This window comes from Xiphophorus hellerii, chromosome 4, assembly GCF_003331165.1.
Source record: "Xiphophorus hellerii strain 12219 chromosome 4, Xiphophorus_hellerii-4.1, whole genome shotgun sequence".
Taxonomy (NCBI): Eukaryota; Metazoa; Chordata; class Actinopteri; order Cyprinodontiformes; family Poeciliidae; genus Xiphophorus; species Xiphophorus hellerii.
In genome coordinates, this window is record NC_045675.1 from 13,943,322 (window position 1) to 13,960,283 (window position 16,962).

The window sequence follows — 16,962 nt, forward strand, 5'->3', positions numbered from 1 at the left end:
AATTGCAACAAGAGATCCATCACTGGCTGCATCACGTAAAGAGGCAGAGCAAAGAAACAGAAGCACAGGAACACAGGATCAGGAGTACTTCATATGAGAAAGAAAAACAAGAGTATGTTTTATTATAGGAAATTAATTTGGAGATGAGGAAGTGTTCATAAATCTAATCTTCAGTTCATTTTTTGCATATGGCTTTTCCCCTTTTGTAACACAGCCCATAGAGACATTTTATCTGCTCTACTCATCCAAGGTTTAAAAAAGAGACAATATTAACAAGAAAAACTACAGATACAGACTTTAGTTTCCATAATGCGCTTGTACTAATAATTAAGTGTAAAGGAAGTTGATATCGCCTGTTCAATATTCAGTAAATTAATATCTTACTCTGCCAAATGTTTCTTCCCAGCTTTGATTTCAGAGCAAGTTGTATTAGAGCCACTAGATGGCAACCAGTCACAGCGAATGCTCTCAGTTTGCCTTACTCTCTATCTCTATCTACCCTCCAATGAGAAGAAGTTGTCTGTTTTCAAGCCATACACCCCACACCCCTAACCCTCACCAAAAAAACCACACAAAAAGAACAGGATGAAACTCTTTAATTTATATCAACCACCAGGCCCTCACTCCATAAAAGCTTTTAGCAGGCGCTGAGCTGATGTGTCAGGTGGGTGTGGCAGTCTCATCAGCCCTGACATTTAAGTGCAGTAGTGCTCAGCGCAGAAGGGATTGTAGGATATGAGTAGATACAGATGACAAGACCCCCTGCGAGGATGATTGCAGTGGAGTGACAAGAGGAGACCAAACAACAGAAAGAGCAAAGAGAAGGTGTCGGGAGGGGAGAGATGAAAGGCGAAAAAGAGGAGAAATAAGAGCTTTGAGAAGCAATAACTCAACCTGACAATTACATCTTTGTCAGAGTTTATATCAGAGCTCAAAAAAGGGAGAACTTTGAAAAATATATGGGAGTGAAATCTTAAACTTAAATATAAGGCTGTCCACATTTGTAAGTATTCTCATTGCAGTTATGGCGATAGCTATTTTATCTTCAGCGTCCATCTTTTTCTATATTAACTTAATTTCTAGGTATCTAATAACATAATTATGTGTAATAACAATGGACCACTGACCTTCCTTCAAAACTAATTTTGAAGAAATTTCTGAACTCTTATTGTAGCTAATTTTTTTCCTATTATTTGGATTATGTTTCACCCATGTACAAAGAAATTCCACATTTGTGTATAATGAGTTCTATTTTACTACTGACTATTCATGTCCAAGTAAATAGACTTAAAAAGCTCTCATTTTGGAAGTTTTAGATCAAGAATCTGCTATTATAATGGGGAAAAACAATACCCATAAAGTTTACCTTACAAAAATGTTTGATGGAATGTCTTGCACACCCCGGTCAGATCAGATCTTCTGGAGAGGGACTTGAAAGTTTCTTGGGTGAAAGGCAGGCTGCAGTTCATAGACCTCTGAGTGGATGATGTCTTCTCACTCATCAAGTTCTCTGCATTTGGGATCTCAGCCACAGCTGATGAGAAAGCTTGGGGGTTGAGTCCTTTTCACAAGCTAGTCTTTGGCTGATCCGTGAGTAGACTAACCACTATTTGAGGTTTATATTCACTGTTAGCCCAAAGCTAAAGGACTTTAACACTGTTTAGTTAAGCGTTTATTCATCACAAGTCACATTGTCATTGCAACATTCCCCCCACAATTTGCACAGCACAAGTTTCCTTAATATCCTGAGGCCAAATCTTGATTCTCCAGCTCAATTGAATTTACACAGCCTAGCACAACCTAAAGGATGTGCCATTTTAACTCATGTGACGTCCAAAGAGCAAACATACCACAAGAGGTTCATTTTTTCCCATAACCATAGTAAGAACATACTATATTGGAACACTTATGAACATTATTTCACAACACAGATAGCGTGTATGTTGATGATTGGCAAACAGCTCAAGAAAATGTGATCGAGAGAAATTTTCAAAATTAAAAGGCATAATGCTTATTTTTTCACTTTAAGATACTTAGTAATGGTGTAGTTTTTTCTACTGACAAATGTACACTGCCAAAGGAAAAGACAGGAGAGTTACTGTAGGTTATATGGATGACATAACTCTAGCTAGCTAGCTGTAGGATTATATATAAAGAAATTGTTTTGAGCACTCTAAATTTTTATTAATTACTTCACAAAAGGCATACCAGCTGGTATTAGTAAATATACTCTCAGACAAGCTGTTCTGAAAAACTTTAGTTACATTTGGGCTCAAGGATTTCAAACAAGAGAACCCACATGCCATGGCAGACAAACATCTGCAGAACCTTTTTAATAGCACAAATCTGTTTACCTGTTTTAATTTTCCCATCCCACTTTTTTATGTGCATATTTTCAATCAGATGAAAATATGCATTGAGATATCAGTTTTTGATACTGATATCTTGCCAATTTAGTCTGCCCTTATGGTGGCCCTGCAAAATTTAAGTAAACACCCATGAAAGAGGAATATAATTTAAAACCTGCAAATAATGAGGAAAAAACATCAAGAGAAATATGTGGCTGTTCCTTAAACTTCTTTAATTAGTTCAAATAAATGTATCAATAAAGACAAAAAAGTGAGCATAAAAAGCATCTCATTCAAAATGCAGAGTGGATAACATGCTGTCGTGTAGATGAGAAAAGACAAGGATGAGTGCAGGCAGACAGAACAAGTATCAGTACACGTGTTATTAAATTCAAATTACGACCTTGTCTGATGCAAATATAGCTGTTTTTCACCGTGTTCAACATTCCTCCTACTTTACAAAATAGAGTGATGAAGACAAGCGACATACAGACTCTGACAGGAGCAGAGAGTCCACCACCTATGGAGCACACACACTCACACACACGCATAGTGACAGACAGCCTCGGACACCCTGTGGCACTACAGCACGACCTGCCATTCGGACATTCACCGAATGAGACGGACAAATCTCCAACAGACGGCTCCTGACAAAGAGATTATCACCAGGACAAGAGAAGGGTGTGCAGCTGTGGGTGGAAGAGTGCGGAGATGTGCGAGTTTGTGCTGGTGTGAGTGTTTAGTGGCGTCCTTTGAACATTCACACATTTGGACTTTTCTCATCACACTATCGAGTGCACATTCCGAGGAGCATTTACTTTTCTCCATGTATGAGTTTTATTTGCACATCTGTCACCTTAAAACTATCAGTGCTAAAGTAACTAAACACCCACAAACTGTAAACACTGAGCAAATTCCTTCACTTTGTCCATTAAAAAAATAAGTAAATAACTGAGACGTCTATGTTTAAAAGGTGTTTGGCAAGAAAAAGTGAGACATTTCTCACAAACACTGACAAGCAAACTTAATCCTGATACAGAAGTGCTGTCAGAACCTGAACATTTTAACAGTACATTAATTAGAGGCTCGTTTTCAGGACTTTTCGTCAATGTTTGAAGCAGGGTGGTTTTCATTTGACACCTATTTATGCATATTAAGTACTATGACTAGGTGGTATTTCATTGTCAACTTATACAGTGTGACTAACTTCGCCTTTAAGTGTGCTGCATATTCCACACCCTTTGCATTATCTCTCATTTAGTCTGTTTAAAACGCCGCCACACTTCTTATTAAAGCTGCACAATACATAGAAAGCATAATTTCAGTACTGTTGATTAAGACTGAAATGATGGTATCCACTGTGATTAACTCTCTTTTTTGTTGTTTTTTTTTGTTCCTTACCTTTACACAAAGCCCGCCACACCTCTTCCTGAGTTCTAGTAAATAAACACCTAAAAACACACATAAAGTGGAGATCTGGGGCAGATAGAGTTCATTTGGAGTAAGTAGCGATACGACAATTAATACGACAAAATATTGATTGTCTTTTAAGTTTGCTTAGATACGGGAATTGAAATCATCTTGTAATTAATTTTAAGCTGGACTCAGAATCTCAACTTTTATCAAAGAAACAATAAAAACCACATAATAATGTTAATGTAAATACATAATCATCGAAACACTATTTTGTAAATACAAATTCTATCTGATCTTTTTCAACTTTTCATTTACTTGTGTTTGTAGCTTCTTGTTTTGGAACTTAGTTGGCCATAACAGTGACATCAGTAATCTAATAATGTTCAACAGAGATTGTTGTGCATTTATTTTATAAATTTAATTTAGCCACAAATGCAATTTTCTGATTTACTTTATTCCAAATTGCCCATAATTGTACTATTCGTTTGTAAAAACATTCTTATTTTGACCAAGTTTGACATCAAGATTTGAGCTTTTTGCATAAAAGTCCAAGATAGTCACAGTAGCTGAAATGGTTGATGGGACACAGCTTGATGTGTCCTGACACAGTCTCAAGCCAACCACGAATTGCAACAATAATTGTGATATAATCATGTAATCCAAACACAAATACACTCACAAGTCAAAGGTGCCAGCGGAGGATAAGTGAAGCTCCACAGAAAGTCAATTAATCTTTTCAGCAGTCCCCCTTCCCTCCTCCCTGCTTAAAAGCTTCATTTACCTCCTATGGAGAAGAGATAGAAACACCATTAGTGAGATGATGGCAGGACTGGAAAGGGGAAAGGAGAATCACACAGTTGGATGAGCTGAAACAGTATAGGCCTCGCATCTCCACAAAAAAAAGGTGTGTGCATAAAAAAAAAAGGCGAGCTCATCTTCAGCATGGGTGAGCTCAATTAGGTTCCTCCTTGATTATCAAAGGAAGAGGTGTACAACTTTTTAAGGCGGAAGTGCGCATCAGATCCTGGGAATGGCAAAGGATGGGCAAACCTGCAGAGATGGAGTGAGGACAGTGGGGATGTGGTTGAGAGGCTCCTTTTGCTGCGTGGAGGTGCTTCGCAAAGTGTGCATTAGCGGATCCGACCCCAACCACGATTTCCATATCTCAGTGGATGTCTGTGGGTACGTGTGTGTCACACAGGACTCCAGCTGGATAATGGCTGCTCGTGTGTGTTTACATGCACGTACTCGGGTGCGTGAAATGCCAGTGAGCATATCGGCTCCGCTTCACCGAGCTCGGCTGGCTACTGGAGCACATTTGGGGGTCTCACTGTGTGACAGAGGTCAAAATAGACACACACCCCCACACACAATCAAGTACAAATAAGAAAGTCTGGCTAAGGACTCAAGACAAATCTCTGACAGTCTTGAAATTTCCATTTGAAAGTCTTTGAGTCATAATAAAACAAAGATATCTATATATGCCAGTAGGTCTCTGTGCTTTCTATTTTTCTTTCCATTTAAATGTAAGCTCTAAAAACTCTGTTAGTTAAGCAGCAAGATATTCCAATGCAATGGTACACGTCTGACTGCAGGACAGTCGGATTTGGATTGGGATCATAAGGCTGCTGAATAAATGTCCTTCACATTGCTAAAAATGTGAAGGTAGCCAAAGAAGAGCAAGTCCAAATCAAGTGAAACTCACCCACAAATCAACTTTTTTTGCTGATCAACTGCCTAGTAATTTAGGCAAATTTTGACATTTTTGTGCAAGTCTTTGAGGTACACTGTTGAATGGATGACTGTATGAGACTGGCTGCAGTGCTGAGGAAGCGGGAAAAGATAATGGTGGCTAATCGCAGCTCTCGCTGCTTGCTCAGGACAGGCAGACTGTTTCCTAGCTGCAGGACTTTATTGCCATAAACATCTCCAACAATACAAAAAAGGAGTTGCTAGACTTTTCACTAGTTGTTGTTTTGAAAAAAAGTCACCAGAGTCTGGAAAATCAATAGAGTTGACAATTCTGATCACACCCCCCCAGACTCAGCTGTGTCTCTTGCTAGGGTGGGGCTAATCTTTCTGAGGGGCTTAGTTAGACATTAATTACTGGAAGTACCCAATGTTTACTCAGGGAACTCTAAAGTGTGTTAGTATTTTTTTATTTTACAAGTTTTTTTCTAGCCAGGTCAATCAGTGAATAACAGGCCTGAGTTTAAATTCAGGATTCTCTATGTTTACAATGATTATATATTTCTGTCCGTGTTTTAGTGGAGCATTGTATCCTCAAATGTATTTTTTGTGTAACTATACGTGTCTGTTTGCTTACCAGCAAGTCTGGTGTGCAAACAAATGTTTTGTCCTACTTAACTATGTCCCAGTAAGACCAAACATATTTGCGTTGGTTCGTTGATGCTGGTGCTGCATGCATTTGGGCTGCAGTGGCATGTATGCCTGCATATGTGTGCATTGTGAATGTAGCAGCCAGCGGGGATAGCATGCTGCCACTGCTGACTCTGGGCCTGTCTGCCTGGTGTGCCCATTTCTGCACCAGTAGAGCTGGCACTGGCTCCTGCCTCTGCCCAGCCGTTTCACAGTGTGCCAGCTGGGCGCTACCAGGAGAAGCCCCGCAGAGAGAAGGCACAGGTCAGCTGTGACAGAAGGACAAAGAGAAAGGGGTGGGGGTGAAATCAACATCCCTTTTCTGTTCAGAAACAGAAAAGGGATGTTGATGTATCTTTAAGAGAAAAGTTAAATGGGGACCAAACTGACTGTTGGACTTTAATGGATATATTCTTTACTCAGTACAGAAACTTGCCAATAGGTTTTCTACAAAACTTTAACTGACTTGAAGGGATGCTTTTTTGCCAAAAGTGATTGTTTCTACCCAAATCATCTTTTGCCAATACAAAGGGGATGATTGGTTTTTAGGAAGGTGATGATATGTGACCAATAAAAAAAGTACAAAACAAACATTTGTCTAATTGGGGGCTAGGGCCACAATTAGCTAAAAAATAAATTATTTGTATAAATCTTAAGAGAACACTATATTCAATTATTTCTTCTAGAAATTAAATATTTTTTCTGATTCTCAAACTCATTGCAGAATAAGCTATGGTCATTATTCGACTCAGGACCTTTATACTGCAAGGCAGCAGTGCTAACCACTTTTCCACTGTGCAGCTCCAGGTGAGTATCACATCCATACAATGTTTGGAAGGACTTATTTTCAATTTCTTTTCAGTTCAAATTACTATTAATTGATTAAAAATTACACTTTGTTCTGTTCTCCAATTCTGTAAAATTATTTAAGAGGAGTGGCAACAGTGTGAAGATGAACAAAAACAAGCAAACAGATATAGACAAATTGTGAAGACCACATATTTTCAATACATCCCAAAAAGGTTTATGTTTTTATTTATGCACATTAGACCTAAATTAAACATTTTTTGTTTTTAAACTTTTATTAGAAGGAAAATATGGTAAAAAGAAGCAGGCAGAAACTGATAATCCAGCAGACTTTTTAAAGACCTGCAGCCAGAAGGTGAAGATGGAATAGAAGCCTTGAGGAAATGTTAATGGCCAAAGTTAGGAGATACTGACTGACATAAGCAGAAGAATGAAAAAAAATGTTTAATGAAGCTATTTAAACACAGGCATGAAAAGAGGAAACTAGTTGAGGACTGATTATATCAACATTAGTGGTTACAAGGTTCACAGTTTACATAAATTAATGAAATTTTCTGTAAATTTGAGTGGATACTAATGATTTGTTTGCTATTGTGGAAGATCCACTTAATTAAAAATATTGTCTGTCTTTAATCAAGGAACTAAGAGCAGATGGCCATAAAGTCCAAAGCACCATGCATCATAATTTTCTGCACATTTCTCTAAGAGATGGAGCCACATGTAAATCATGATATTTACAGAGAGCCACTAATGTTTCTGTGAATGCTTTTTAGACTTGGTGGTAATATATCTTAAGATTTCCTCACAGAGATTTATAGCATGCTTTCACATTTTGCAAATATTACCGTGAATAACCTTATTTGTACAGTTAGTAACATATTCAAAGTTGTTCAGTTATTTTCAGAGACAAGACTCACTGAATTTTCTCATAAGACAACCACCTAAATTTAATCACTCTTTAAGAACTATACTTTTATAACTTATCCGACTGCAATACTAAGTTATCTTCACAAATCAAATTAGTGTTTTGGTCCTTGGTCTTAGTCTTTGTCATTCTAAATACCGGTAATCGTGTAAAACTGCTTTTAAAAAATTAACTCCGCAACTTATGTACAACAGGTGGGAGGTCTTCGCACAGTTAAAAAAATAATTTTAAAACTGTCAATCATATTTGAAAAATCAATCTTTCAGATAATAATGAGAAATTGGTGAAAGACACCAAACCCAAGAGCAACACCTTCAGATACAGATGTCCTCATTTTAGAAAACTCATTCTCATAGATATGTTTTATGTCATTGAGTCCTAAATATCCAGATTTAATAAGATCTATGCTTCCTGCCCATCCTGCACCCAACATGGAGACCCCACCTTATTCCACGCCTCTCTCCCGCCCTCTTCTCCGTAGGCCCTGGGTCTCTGGCTGGGGCAGGCTGGCGCAGCTGCGCCAGGGGCTGTGTTGTCACAAGCAGTTAGGGTGACAGCCACTCACACTTCATAATGTCCCTCTCACAGGTCACCGAGCGACAAGCTGGGTCACCTCGCTCCAGCAGGCCGCCCCAGGGGAAGCAGAGCCCCCCACCACCACCACTATCTCCCAATCCCCCTCTCACCCACCACTTCTTCTTCAACCCCTGCCCACCCCCTATATGGCCCAGGAAAATGCAGAGACAGGAGGGGCAGGTGGGGGGAAGAGGTGTTCTATTCTACCTTCATGCCGGAGTCCATGCCAGGGTCACTGTTGAGGTGGGCATGCCACTGCTAGTTCCTCTGATACAGATGATGCTGACAAAGCGGGTTAGGGTCAGTTTGAGAAGCTGAGATGGTAATCATAGACTTTAGAGGAACATTATGATGTGCTACTATTCTTGATGCTGTATGTCTCGAGGTAATTGTGTGGAACTCTTAAGAAAATACAGCTGTCATACATTCATGTAGCGATGTCTTCAAAGTTAAGCAATAATAAATCAAATAAAAAGTGACAGTATTGATTTATTGCCTTAACAGGGGAGTGACCCATGTGTGTCTATTGTGATTATTTATGATCTCAATGTCGTTCAGCAATTTAAACAGGAAATGTTAAAATCCGTGTACGCAATAAGTCTTTCCAATAAATCCTTTTTTATTTTTATTTTTACAAGTGTATGAATTTTAACATCAATATCATCAAGTTAAACTCTCTGAATAAGAATAACATTCCAATTGAGTGGATGAAAAGTAAAGAGTGGAACACTTTACTTTTAGTGTTCCGCCTAAAAGTAAAGTGCTTCTTGTCTGTTTGGAGGAAAATGAAAGTTTAGAGAAAAAAATAGATTAAAAACTATGTAGAAAGTCAAAGTAAAAAAAATGTAATGTTTTGTTCACAGAAAATTGTTTTCCATCTTTACGCACTATCAAACGACAAGTTAAGCATGTGAATTCAGGGGCAGATCAGCTAATTGAATGCAACGCCTGAAGCTGGCTTCAGCTGTGAGTGAGAGGCTTCATACCTAATTCCTGTTATTCAAACAGTCACGCCCTCAGAGCGGCTAATTTACTGGAGGTGAGCACACACCCACTGAACAATGTGTGGCAATTAATTTCGCTCTCCCTCCCACATCTGGCGCTTCACTGCGACCGTGTCTCTGCTGTACTGTGTCACGAAGGCTAGGCCGGCCTCTGCAATTTCACACCTAAAGGACCCCAATGAAACGTGAAAAGAATATGTGGGATTGTTAAATTGCATTAAAGAGTTTAAAACACTGGATATGCCTTCTACACACACACGCCCTCACGCACACACACACTTCTTCCTTGTTCAAAATAACACTAAGCACCAAATGTGATCAAATGCTCAGTGACAAGATGTGACATAGTGTAATGTGCACAGAGGATGCACGTTCACAAAGGGTGGAAAATCTTATCATGAGGACCCATCTGATTATGATGAACACCTCTGAGGAGAAACAGAAACTTGATTCTGAGAAATAAATCCTATTCAAATAACTGTCTGGCTTCTCTTGATCATGCAAGAAGAGATTTAAAGGCCTAAAGTTTTGACATTGACGTAAATGTTTTTCAAATGTTGCTGCTTCAGATTCCTAACGCATTATATTCAAAACAGCAGTTTTTCAGATCAACGAGAACTTTAGTGGTGGGGGTTCAGTTGGGGTATTGAAGGTCTCACAATGGTCAAAGGCATCCGGCAAGGGCTCTGATGGTCTCTAGCCGACAAATGCAATAATGAACTACTGTATGTTGCCACCTTGAGCGCAGGTCGGTATGAGAACCTGTCCGTACACAACGAGATGAAGAGTTTTAGAAAAGTGCTTTGAGGCTGTTAGAAAGTCAATGTCTTTGATAAGTTTGTTTGGGTATTCTAGATAAAAAAAAGTAGAGATGAGCAGTACTATGACTCTTGTGTCACTTAAGGAGTGAACTATCCCAACCTACTTCTTTCAGAACAGAGTAAACTTACTTGCATTCTCTCCTTCAAGATTTCAACAACCTGCTGTCATTCTGTTTCAACAAGCCAACGCCAGTTTAGCCAGGCCATTTCCTTCCTACACACTTCTGCTTAATTTTGTTCTCTGTTCTCTCCTCTTGTCTGGGATATTGAAGATAGACGAGAAGCAAAGTAATTATCATCCATCAGTCTGTCATCATCCACAAACTATTAAAACACTGGAGAGTGTTGAACCAGATAGAAACAAGACCATTTTGACACCTCATGAAAGAAATCAAAAATACTTAAAACATCTAAAGCATGGCAGGGCTCACTCCTCTTAGGCAAGGTCAGTATTCATGGCAATGGCATCCATGGAGAGTTCTAAAGCCAAAACCGCTGCTGACAAAATCTACACATAGGCCTGTCTCGCTTTTTCCTTAATGAATACTTATTAATTATTCCTACCACTTTTGGGACAATGTTCTGTGGATATCAGGAGGTGGGGGTGAAGAAGGTGAGGATAACTCAGTAGGACCAAGGTAGTTGAAGATGATGATGGTTTAATGATGAAAAACAGACAAAATTCCAGGCAGCACAGGAGCAAAGCTAGGAGCTAGTCTCTTGTAGCAACTGGTAAGAAGTAATCAATAGACAGCAGACAAGAGGCAACTAGACAGTCTAGAGTCTAGACAGATTAGACAAGGACCTGACAGAGAACAAGAAACACAGGTGGGTATAAATACACAGGGGGTGATCAAGAGAACTAGACACAGCTGGGATCAGTCAAGGGGGAGACGAGACAACACAGAGACTCAACTGACACAGAATGCTAAATAAACACACAAAAACTCAAATTCTTACAGTGGACTGATGAAATGAAAGTGAAACTTTTTGAAAGGTGTGCATCTCATTACATCTGGCTTTAATCTAACTCTGAGTTTGTTTAAAAAAATATCATGTGTACAGTCAAACATGATGGATGGTCTGGAGCTGCTTTGCTGCTTCAGGACCTTGATGGCTTTCTGTAATTGATGGAGGAATAAATTCTGCTCTCTACCAGAAAATACAGCAGCAGAATGACCAGACATCATTTCACAACATTAAGCTCCAGTATACTTGGGATATGCAGCAGGAAGCAAGGTAAAACTCAACCCGAAATCAACATTTTTGGCATTATTTTGCCAAAAATCATCTAAGAATGAGTAGACATAAGGAAGATATGTAAACTAGAGTTACAATGAATAACTAGACACAAGAAATAAACATAATAAACTAAAATCACTAAGAAAGAGCTTAACTAAAGTAAAAACAGAAACAAGGATGTTCTAATCAAAGAAAGAGATTAAGGAACACAGAATAATAATGAAACTAAAATCAATATATTGACCCCAAAAACAATTCAATCAAATCATTTGAGAAGAACCAATTTAAAGTTAAAATGTGTCTTTTATTGTAGGGGCTCAATTTGTTTAATTGTATTTGGAAATAAAGGTTGCATTACTTCAATGCATAAAGAGCCCAATTAGATATTAATAGCATATTTAATAGTAAGTGTTGACACAGACTCTTATGGTTCTTTTTTCTTCATTGCTTTATTAGGAAAAAAACTACCGTACACCATCACTTTTCTCGTTGCTTCTGGAGTTTGACTTTTAAATCTCTTTGAAATTTAATAATGCAAATCGTTCAATAAAAGCAAAGACAGTATCAATTACCAGCTCTAGTATCTTTCATTTCCAACCAAAAAATACCACTTACTCTGCATTCTGCAATGTTTTTTTTTACATTTACTTTTTTTTTCTTACCCTAAACAAACCATCTCCCCTTTTCTCCCCTGCTGCACTGCCTCTCTGTCTCTCTCCCTTCTCCACGCCACTGTGCCAGTCACCCTGCTCTAGGGCTCTGGAGATATTTCAAACATATCTGGGAAATCAATCTTACAGCAAACTGAAGGAAAACATCGAATGTCATTGAGCAATAAGTATGAAGCCTGTCAGAGGTGGAGCTGAGAGCTGGGCCTGCGGCGAGCTGGGCCTGCCAGTATCCCAGCGAGAGGCTTCGTCAGCTGGGCCCCCTGCGTCTTCACGCACACACACAAAAATACAAATTCACGCACACATCTGACAAAGACCATTACAATGCAATTTATGCTGGTATATTGTGTTCGGTTCACTTGGCTATCACCTTTACTTTTTAGCATACAGCTATCACTTCAAAGTCTCAGCTCTAGACAAATATGTCTATGATGAATGATCATTATGTCTTTCAAAAAAACAACAATAAACGGTAGACAAGTAAAGTAAAATAATGGGTGGAGTCAGTAATTATTTGGGGATTTTCTTAGAGACATTTTTTCCTTATGTGTTTTCTTTAACCGTTCTCAACATCGATTGGATTGTCTACAACTTGCAGTGACCGCAGAAATGTCACGTGCAATTTAGTTCTGGCCAAGTTTTCTTCTGGTAAAGTTAATCTTTTGTTGATGTTTTGGTTGGACTCACTATGATTCTGAAAAATAAGAAATTCCTCCTTTCAGCTTCCAGACAGTTCAAAGTTTTTGGCCAAAACGGACAAACTTGGAACGACTCATATTTTTTCATCTTGACAAAAAAAATTAAAAAATCCATCGGAGGAAAAGTAACCCTGGATAATAATGCTGCCACTACCATGCTTCACTGTGTTCCTTGGATGGTATGCAGTTTTGTTTCTGTGCCAGACATAAAATACCTTGGTCAAACCTTGCAGACATTTTGGGAAATTTTAAAAAGTTATGAATGTTTTCTTTTAAAGAAATGGCATCATGCATCCTTATTTCAGATACGTGAAATGCAGGAGGTTGTTGTCACACGTAGAACGTAACCAATACTTGCACTTGCTATATAAGTGTTTCTGACTCCTGGGAACTCCCTGACGAGTTTCTGGCTTGTCTTTTCATCAGTTTTAGAAAAACTTTCCCTTTTGTACTCTTAAATGTTTACCTCTGTCAATAAATATATTACTCAAATAATAGCCTCTAATGTTATGTTCATTTGTGTTCACAATGTATAAAACTGGAATTGTTCCTGAAACAACATGCACTCCTGCTGGAACTATATGTTCTTTTCAGCATATGGCACAGAATTATTCTTTACATCTATGAAGCAGAGATCGAGCGACAGGACGCAAAGGGGGAAAAAAAAACACACTGGAAGATGAATTTCAGGAGGCAGAAGGGAAAAAGGGCAGAGGAATGGAAGAGACCTGGTCCAGACAGACAAGTGAAGAGAAGCAGAAATTGATGAAACAAGATGTCGCCATTGATGGGTCATTACACCCAAGTAAGCATGGGACACTAGCTGGGTCTCCACTGCCCCCTTCCTCCTCCTTCTGTTCTAAAGCATTGCCCAGACAATTACTACATTATTGCTGTTCCTGTACTTTAACACTATCACTTTGAGGCGTTGCGCTAAAACTCCTCATGCTACAACAAATCACAACGTCTCCATGCAGCAACCTCCTAACTCTCCATCTTATACCCTAATAAACACATGTTTATCTCCAGGTCAATTGAATTAGAATTTATGATGAGCATGATCAGTGAACAACTAACATGGCTGAAAACATTGCTGCAATAATTGGTCAAATCAGGTGAATTCGGTTAAAACTGTTTACACCCAATATAACATTCATCCAGTGTTTATCCCAGTCACTCGAGGCATCATGTTGCTCGTTATCACAGATCCAAGTCTGTGCAGCAGAAATAAGGGCATAAAATCAAAAAAGCGTCACTAATCTAAAAGTCCTCAGTGTGTGAATTTAATATAAAGCTTAGCAATTTTTTGGCTTGAAGCTCACTCATTACAAAACCTCCTTATCACACACCCACTGACCATGTCCACATGATAGTCCCCTTAAGACCTTAGGTTGCATAGATGAAGATCTATGTGGGTAAACTAGGGAAGATATTATTCAAATGCATGCCCAGATTCAAGAATTTGAAAGATGAATTAGTGATTTGCCAGTGACTTAGAGGAATAACAAAGTGTTTATGAAATTTTCTGAAATCCTGAACAGTGGATATGACGATGGGATAGGAATTTGATGGTTCTTGAGCAGCTCAGTGACGAGGAACAAAATGGTCATCATTTAAGCAGTGTATGATTTTGAGTGTGTTGACTGTCTCGCATCCACCCATATTGAACTGTATGACACTGGTCAAATCTAGACAAGTTATCAAATATTCATCAACACCAACCTTTATCTGTTCATATTACTTTTCAATAACTTAATTTGTTAATATAGAAGAAAAGCAGCTTAAAAACAAAAGACATAAAATCTGTGCAAATAGTTTGACCCAAATTGAGAAAAATGTCCATCACTCACATGGCCACACTAATGTTGTCACCAAAAGACTTTCTGCTTTTCACACATGAATCTCTCACAGAGAAAGCTCACATCAGCTTTCATGTGTAGTGCATTCTGACAAGTGAGTGGAACTAAAACCCGGTCCTCAAAACAACGACCCCTGGCTCCGTCGGGACATGCATAAGCGACAATAACATTATCTGTGCACATGTGGGCGTCTGGAAGTTGAGCCGACGCTGGTTAGCTGGAGGCTCGGTCCGCAGCCTGAGGATTGCTCTGGTCCACTGATTCAAGGGTAGACGATGAACCTTCATGCTGGGCCGACTTGGATCGTGTGCCGTGAAATTAGAGTGGGGTGTGAAGGTGGGAAAAACCAAGCAGGCATGAGGCTGGAACACAGAATCACACTTTCTCGCCTCTCATGTTCGCAGGATTCAACCCTGTCAAACTCCATAAAGGCAAAAATTGTACATAATCAAAAGTGGCTGGAGTACTTTGTTGTGACTAATGTGCTGTGTGTCTGTCCCACTTGTCGAAACACACCCTGCTATATCTTGAATAGCTATGCACATGCACCCCAACAATGATAAGTAGGTTGCTTAAAATCCTGCTGAACTTCTACATTTGCAACATACTCTGTTGTATGTCAAGGCAACAAATGCAAAAAAGTGCAAATAATCAAATTATGATCAAATTCCAGCAGCTTCTCACCAGAGGGTAACTTTTTAATTTTGTCATTTTTACACATTGACAAAGTATAGCTGAGACTGACTTGTCTGTATTCTTGATACTTTTCTTCCTGTCTGTAATACTCTTTTGACCCTCAACATGTGGCTGCCTTCATGCTGGCAGCTCTAATAGCTTCCTCTCCACAGTGACCAGACTAACACTGGTTTATCCCCCCACACACACACGCCTACACATGCCTCTCCACCGAGATTTGTATGTACCCTTTCTACAGCATCCCTGAAACTCTGATAACTGGATTCTCTCTTCTCTCCCCTCGTGTGCAATGCTCAAAGGTCATAAACGAATTAATGCACAGGCATGCACACACATAGGTGTCACAAGGATGTACTAAAGAACAAAATAAGACAGGCCATGAATACCAAACAACCCACAAGGACATAGTCTTTCTATTACCTGGACCTTTGGGGTCTTGGCTGGCTTGTTGGTGACTGAAGCTTGAGTCTCCAGTTTTAACATCCATAAGCAGAAATGCAAATACGCTAGCTGAACCAGGTTTAAGCAGAGAGCTGGTCTCCAGCCCTCTCACCACACCAGGCCTAGATATACTCTGGCAGTGTGAGGTACACTGATTACTGATATTATACACACATACACACATGCACAGTACCTTCACTGCAGGGTATGTGTAAACCCACCATGCAGAAGCAGGTCGCTGCATTAAACACAAGCATATGTTAGCAAGGAGTCTTACTATGATCTTGCACACAGCACTTCACTAGACTGGGCTTCAGCACGCTACACTTCTCTGTGTTCCACTGCATTACGTTGGGCAGGCAGGCCAAAGCTAGCTGATTTCCTCGCCACACAGAGCAACAAGCGCCGGGCCTTGCTAGCAGCCTCGCTAGGCTAGGCTAGAGTAAATCAAGGCCTCCTGCAGTCACTGGTGTGAGAGCCCATTTTCACAGTTCACACCCGACCTGCTAATGGCTGATCATTCATTCACGCTCTCTGTTGATTGCACAGGCAGGGGGTTGGCCAATCGTACAGTTCGCTAATGTACCGTACATAGTGAGGATAATCGGCGAGAGCAATAAGCATGCTAATGTTCTGTTGGCCATGAAAACAGAGGTCTTGTAATCTCTTGATATTTTAGAGCAGGATGAGCAGATCAAGTTGTGTGTGTGGTTGGAAGCCGCAGGTCGGGACATGGACATAAAGATTAATAAAGAGACCGACTTTTGGAGGCACATAAAACAACGCTTGTGTTTTACATAAGCATTTCTTTTTCAATGGTGAACTCAACGTTAGCCTGTTACCATAAATAATATAATGTCCTCGTGAAAATGCTGAAGTGAGACAGAAACTTTCTGGTTCTGTAGCTACGTGTTCATTAACTTTAAAGGTTAACTGATCCCCAATTAATCTGATAAAATTCATTAAAGATGCTCTTTCACTTGACCAGTCTTAGAAAAATAACTATTGTTTGTCCAAAATTTTGCAGTGCTTTAACAAAGAAACATTTACCTTTGTCATCTGCTTTGCTGAGAGCATCA